The following is a 7,487-nucleotide window of genomic DNA, read 5'->3' as shown; positions in this document are numbered from 1 at the left end:
TTAGGTCTTATATTTAACTATTAGATCCATTCTGAGTTAATGTTTGTATGTGGTGTTAGATAAGGGTCCAGCTTCATTCTTTTGTATGTTGATATCCAGTTTTCCCAGCACCGTTTATTGAAAATACTGTCCTTTCCCCATTGAATGATCTTGGCACCCTTGTCAAAAATCATTTGACCAGATATGTGAGGGTTTATTCCTGGGCTCTCTATTCTATTCCATTTTTTTATACGTCTGTCTTTATGCCAGTAATGCACTGCTTTGATGACTGTAGCTTTATAGTAACTTTTGAAATCAAGAAGTATGAGCCCTCCAGCTTTGTTCTTCTTTTTCAAGATTGTTTTGGCTATTCATGGTCCCTTGAGATTCCATAAGAATTTTAAGATAGGTGTGTCTATTTCTGCAAAAAAAAGTCACTGAAATTTTGATAGGGATTATATTGAATCTGTAAATTGCTTAGTGTAGTATTGACATCTTAATATTGAATCTTCCAATCCATGAACGTGGGATGTGCTTCTATTTATTTATGTCTTCATTGATTTTTTAAAGCACTGTTTTGTAGTTTTCATTGCACAAGTCTTTCACTTCCTTGGTTAAGTTCACTCCTAAGTATTTTATTATTTTTGATGCTCTAGTAAACTGAATTGTTTTTATGATTTCCTTTTCATATTTTTCATTGTTAGTGTTCAGACATGCAAGTGATTTTTGCGTGTTAACTTTGCATGCTGCTACTTTGCTGAACTAGTTCTAACAGGTTTTTTTGTGGAATCTTTAGGGTTTTCCCCATATAAAGTCACATCATCTGCATATGGAGATAATTTTATTTTTTCCTTTCCAATTTGGATGCCTTTAATTGCTTCCCCCTGGAAGTTTCAAGCCTTCAGAGTTCTAAAATAGTTATAGTAGATAGGTTCTGCTGGTGCAATTGTTGTCTAGGTGGGGAGACAGATTCCAGGTGGTTCCTACTCTGCTATTTTCCAGAATCCTCCTCAATGTACAGCTCTTATATCTTCAATTGTGTAAAAATTGTGATTATCCTTATAGGTTGACTTATTCAGGCTCTTGTGAATATTTTTGGAAGATGTAGTTGCTATAGTATCAGCAGCTGTGTCAGCTGTGGACTTTTTTCCAACAATGTATCTGAAATCAAAAATCTAATCAACTTATTGTTGGAAGGCATAGCTGCTGTATTCCAGATATTTCCTATCTGGAAATGCCTAGGTGGGCAAGGGATTGCATAGATGTTACAGTTTTAGTCTTTAATCTTGTAAAGGTTAACAATCTGGTTAAATAAGTCCTAAGTATCGAGAAATGTAACAATAAAGTATTAAAAATAATACTTAAATACAAAGACTAGAAGAACTATCAAAGAGAAGTATAAAATAAATTGACAAATGACTAATACAGGCCATAACTGCTAGAAGATTTCAAAGAAGGGAGACATCAGTTTTATGTAGCTGATTGAGAAAGGCTTTATGAAAGTTGCAGAATTTTTAAACACCCATTCCCAAATGACTGCTCAGATTTTTTTTTTTTCATTTGTATAAATTCAACAGAAAAATCCATGAGGAATCCCAGACCTCACAAAATGATATTCAGGATACTGGGCTATGCACTCCAATGACCTTTTAGGAGATTTCTAATAAATGAAACTAGGATGCATGGATTTTGTGTGTGTGTGTGTGTGTGTGCCTTGGAATTTGCAAATAGCTGTTTTGAGGTTATAGACACAGCAGAGAAAACCATAATATTTAGCAGTCGCAGACATGAACAACTCCAAAACATACCCCTTGGGAAGTAGTGAAATGGAATTTTCCTCAATGAATAGCTGAGAAAATTGAAGAGTAGAAAGAGAAATCAATTTTCCATATATGCTTATGAAGGCTCAAGAAATCAGTTTGAAATTTAGTTCTTGATTTAGTCTCTTGAACTTGAAATGGGCTGGGCCATTCAGTAGGCATGTTGTCCTTATAAAACCCATTTCAGTCATTGCCTAGTTGCCTTGCAGTATGATGTATTTCATTTTTTTGTTATAATGAGAGTAGCACATTTCGGTCCTCTTTGCTTAATAAAGTGAGCAGCTATTTCATAGGTTAATTCCCATGCTGTTAACATCTCATAAATTAATGTATATTTAGGGTGAGATCACCTTGCTTGATTAGTTCTCACCTTTTTTCCAAACCATGCTTGAATGCCTTTATCAGACAGGTGTATGAAAATTCACCTTCTTACATTCTTAAAGTTTCTGCTACTATAAGCTGGTAGCCGACTGAGGCCACAATGGATTTAAAAAAATTTAATCAGATGTTTAAATAGTTTTTGAGAAGTTTTCTTTTCACGTGGAGCCATATGTGACTCGTTTTACTATACATTCTCATTTTTTGAGAGATTTGAATAAAGTGAAGAAAGTTACAAAGCCAGTGAACTGGCCATATGAATTCAGTGGGCTCCAAGATGTTCTGGTGGGAAAAAAATGGCCAGGAATAGATGACTCATTTTGAATAAAAGTCTGAGCACAAGCATTGGTCTTTCTTTTAATGTTCTCAGAAGTACCAGAAAGATCTAAAAATAGAGAGCAAACAGACATAAGTATGAATCTCAAATTTCCTTTCCTTCAAGTTAGATAAATCTCATTTATCCTTCAGTATCTGTACAAAGGTATCCCATGTCATGACACTTTCAAGTAAGACTCCAGCCCATGTTTGATTGAGGCCCAGCACAGTTGGCTCTTGCTGCCCTTACCCCATGTACTTGTCTCTTTCTAACCTCATTTCCCACCTATGCCCTTTGCACTTCATTCCTGCCACACCACCCTCCTTGCTATTCCTCAAATTTGCTAACATCGCTGTCACCTCAGGGCCTTTGCATGTGCTTTAATCTTTTCTTGGCGAGGTCTTCCCTTTGACATCTTTAGTTCTCTACTCAAATATCAAAGTCACAAAGAGGTATTTCCTGACCATTCCATATAAAGAGCAACCAATCCCCATTTCCTGCAGTGCCTCTGCTCCCGACACTCACAGCATAACCTGACAAATTCAGTATTTATTGATTTACTCTCTGTCTTCTCCCACTAGAATGTCAGCTTCGTGAGAGAATAGCCTTTGTATCCTGTATTCGCTGCTATATCTCCAATGCTAAGAACAGTTACCAGATACATAGTAAGTGTGCAATAATATTCGTTGCGAATACATGATTGTACATATCCATACTTTCTGAATTATATTAGCATTACTGCCAACATCACACAATTTTACAAGCGATTTGAAGTAGACTTGGGCATTCATGAAGGTACCGTTCATCATTTCTCCTCTTTCTGTTTCACTTCTCAGAGTCACTTAGCTGGTGTGTTACTCCATCTCTGTAACACAGGAGGGCTTTAGGGAGAACCTGATATTTTAGGATCCATGAGGCTCTCCAGATGAATGCCTTTGTCATGAACATCAAGGATCTACGCTGTAGTGACGTGTTCAACCATTACTATTCTTGTTATTGTAATTCATAATTGAATTGTAAGTTCTGTGAGGGCAGGGACCATGGTATATATACTTTGTGTGTGTGTGTTCTCCTACAGTGTCTTTAGCAGAGGTTGGGCCCATAATAGAAGTATTAGAGTAACTGAATTATTTTAGAAAAACAGCATGTTTTTAATTTAGCAAAGTAAGTAAATATTTGGAGAGTTGTGAATGCGTGTAGTTTCTGAAAACTTTGACTTGAATTTTTCAAAGTCACATTTTAACACAGTATTTCACACAGAATAATGCAGAGGAAAACACCCGACTAATGCAGGGCTTTGTGATAAAATTAGAGTTGAAATTCTGTTAACATATTCTTGTTTATTCTGCTGACCATTTTGTGACAATGCAATAACAGGAAAATGGGAGATTATCTCAATTTAAATTGCCTCTGGCTTCCTAATATTCACTTCGACAAACCAAAATCATACATTTATTTCATGTTTAAATGTGGAAATTATGGTAACCATGCCATACTTTAGCAAACTCATAGTCAAAGACATTTTTAGTTTCTTCCTGATTTAATAAAAAAAGTCATTTTCATAGAATGTGTTTTGCATTTACTAAGTTGCACATTTCACTGTTGATGCTATTTTCTTTTTAAATGGAAACGTATACTTTAACCAAAATCACTGACTTTACCAGATGGGAGTATCTTACATTTTTAGACCTTTTCTTCTACATCTTTGTATGCACAGCTCAAATTGTGTTAAAAACTGTTCACTCAATTGTTAAGCATTTCTATACATCTGTGGAAAGTGGCATTTTGTTATTCACATTTTCTAAAGAGGGAATGAAGATGTAATTGGGGATATATGTATATGTATAGCTGATTCACTTTGTTATAAAGCAGAAACTAACACACCATTGTAAAGCAATTATACTCCAATAAAGATGTTAAAAAAAAAAAAGATGAAAATCAAAATCAAAAAAAAAAAAAGATGCAGTTGGGTCATGTGGGTGTCCAAGACCCAAGATACGCTGATCAGGTAATCTTGGGGGTGCTGCGGTTTGAGGTGTACCTGAAAATCTTAGCTACTCCAATGGAGCCCTGTAAGTCCTCCTGCAGATCTTGCCTTTGCGTTAAAGGAGGGAATTCTCACTATTCCCTTCCTTAATTTGAAAACATTTCTAGAGAGGGTAACCAATTAAGCCATAATAGGTTATCGGGAATTGTTTGAAACAAGTTGAGAGTCTGAGAACATTAAAAAGCTAAGAGGTGAAATGCAGCATTATACTAGATCAAGGTTCCTTCCTAGGGGCTTGTTTTGAGTGTCCTTGACAAATTGTATGGTTTGTATTTTCCAGTAATATGTTCAATTTACCCACACCAGAAAGACTGGTATAGTTCATTGTTCCTTTAACATCTAATTGTAGGAAAATGAAAGGGTTCTGTGGTCAAATGAATTTGAAAATGATGGCGTAAATAAAACTAAATAGGTTTGTTTCCTATAGGTCTTTGGAAAATTGTGAGATTACCAAAAAGGCATGACACTGGGGAAAACCAAATTGTATTTACTACAAGTTTAGCTGTCAGAAATTGGCTAAGTTAAAGTGATACGTATGCCTAGATTATTCTCATGTGTAAGAGTCTATCCCATGCAATTACTCTTGCAATGAAATAACTTGATATAAAGGACCAAGTATAGGACCATCTGTAAAGGACTGGAACGTGGTGGGTGCTTCTGGAATTTTGGTTTTCTCCCTCCTTTACTTTTTCTCCTTTTGCTTTTTGGAAAAATCAAGAACTTCAGACCAGTACTAAATAGAAATTAGTATTTTGTAATTTTGACTTTTTACCCATTGGCCTGCAGACCTTTTTACCCATTGGCCTGCAGACCTAAGGTGTTTTTATATGAATTTATTTGTGTGAAAATTAATATTTAAATGATATAGTAATAGTTCTATGTAAAAGTATATGGTAGATTTGAAGTGTTTTTAGGTGGTTTTTAGACCAACTATTGTTGGTCTTTTGTTAATTACTTGGATCATATGCAAATTTGAAATAGAATATTAAATACATGATATTCAAATTTATTGAATGTATATTATAGGGTAGATATAATTTTCCTGTTTAAAATCAGACTTTTTTTAGATTGCACAAGCATTAAATTTTTCATAGGTTTTGTCTGGTCAGCTGAAATGAAAACTGGATTCCCAAGGCATACTTATGTGCATTTCTTAGAACTCATTTTTTAAAAAAAATTGAGATCAATGATTATAAGAAGTGACATTCATGCACATTTGATGAAAACTAAGGAATTCTCCAAAAAGTAAGTAACAATTTTACAGCTATTGAAAAGATTATATGACAAAAATAAAAATTATATATATAAACATTTCTGAAGCAGCCGTTTTTATTTTAGTGTATTTTTTAAGGGTATCTCTGGGACAATATGGCATTTTCTGGTGGTTTGATCCAAATGAACATCCAGGTAAATAAATTTGGAAAAATGATGAATTAGGTGCCACTCTCCTTCATTTTTAATTCACTTATTGAAATGTCATTTCCAACTTTATTTTAAAATTGTTTCAGTCATTGTAATGGAACAAAAAGCCCTTTACACGCTCTTAAGGACAGCATTGCAAGAAGATTGGCACAGATTCCAAATAACTAGACGTGTATGCTCCTTTGATAAAGAGAGCAGTTTTCAGAAACAGTTCTCAGTTCATTGTGCAAAATTGTTGACATTTTGCCGTTGTAATCCTTTCAATGTTGTAACCCTTTGAATTTTGTGTAAAGGCTTTGCTTCACATCAAAGTAGATGAGAATACTGGGAGCAACCAAAAGTAAAATCTCTGAAGGCACTCCTGGTATTGTAAGGATTTATGATGGTATCACAACATCTACGGCTCAGTGAACATGAATTTGTTAAAAATAAAAAGAATAAAAAAGCATAGTTACTCAGAGAGTTCCAGAGAGACTGCTTAAAGCGTGATAAAACAAAATCCACCAGTGGGACACACTAGACTTGGACTACATACTACAATGTGTGGGATTTATTAAATTTGCTGTTGGGTTTGGCTCTTTAAGGGCATGTCAGCATGAGGCAGATGAAGCCCAGGCCCTAAGGATTCTGATGTCATCAGTTGTCCTGCACATAATTGTTAGCGTTTAAGCCTGCAGGGTCTCAGAGAGCTAGGTAGAAGGTCCAAAAGTACCATATTTAAATCAAGAATCTAGGAAGAAGCTTTTCATATGATACTCATAGGATCACGATGCTGCAATTTCTAGTTCTCTATCTAGATGAATCAATAGATTCAGGTGAATTCTACCTTTTCACAAACTTCCCCCTTTCAGCCTTCTTCTTGGAAGAAACTGCTCCTCCAACCATGCAAATAGCTTTATTTTGAGAACCTATAAACCAGCAACCTAAGGATCCCAACCTTGTCCTCGATTGACAGAGGGATTGCGAACCTTCCATCTGGCAGCTGGGTAACCACTGAGGTGTTTTCCTTTCTTTCTTTTTATCTTCCAGTATTTCCTGTCATTCTTTTTTATTTTCACCTATTTTTAAAATTGAAGTATAGTTAATTTACAATGTTGTGTTAGTTTCAGGTGTACAGCAAAGTGCTTCAGTTATATACACACACACACATATATTCATTTTCAGATTCTTTTCCTTTATAGGTTCTTACAAGATATTGAATATAGTTCCCTGTGCTATACAGTAGGTCCTTGTTGGTTATCTGTTTTATATATAGTAGTGTGTATGTGTTCATCCCAAACTCCTAGTTTATCACCCACCCCTTCCCTTTGGCAACCATAAGTGTACTTTCTATGTCTGTGAATCTATTTCTGTTTTGTATATAAGTTCACTTGTATCATATTTTTAGATTCCACATATAAGTGATATCATATGATACTTGTCTTTCTCTGTCTGTCTTACTTCGCTTAGTATGATAATCTCTAGGTCCATCCCTGTCACTGTAAATGACATTGTTTCATTATTATTTTTATGGCTGAGTAGCATT

The sequence above is a fragment of the Balaenoptera acutorostrata genome, chromosome 18 (genome assembly GCF_949987535.1).
Source record: "Balaenoptera acutorostrata chromosome 18, mBalAcu1.1, whole genome shotgun sequence".
NCBI classification, from domain to species: domain Eukaryota; kingdom Metazoa; phylum Chordata; class Mammalia; order Artiodactyla; family Balaenopteridae; genus Balaenoptera; species Balaenoptera acutorostrata.
The sequence above is the reverse complement of the archived record's forward strand: the minus strand, read 5'-3'. Positions refer to the sequence as shown.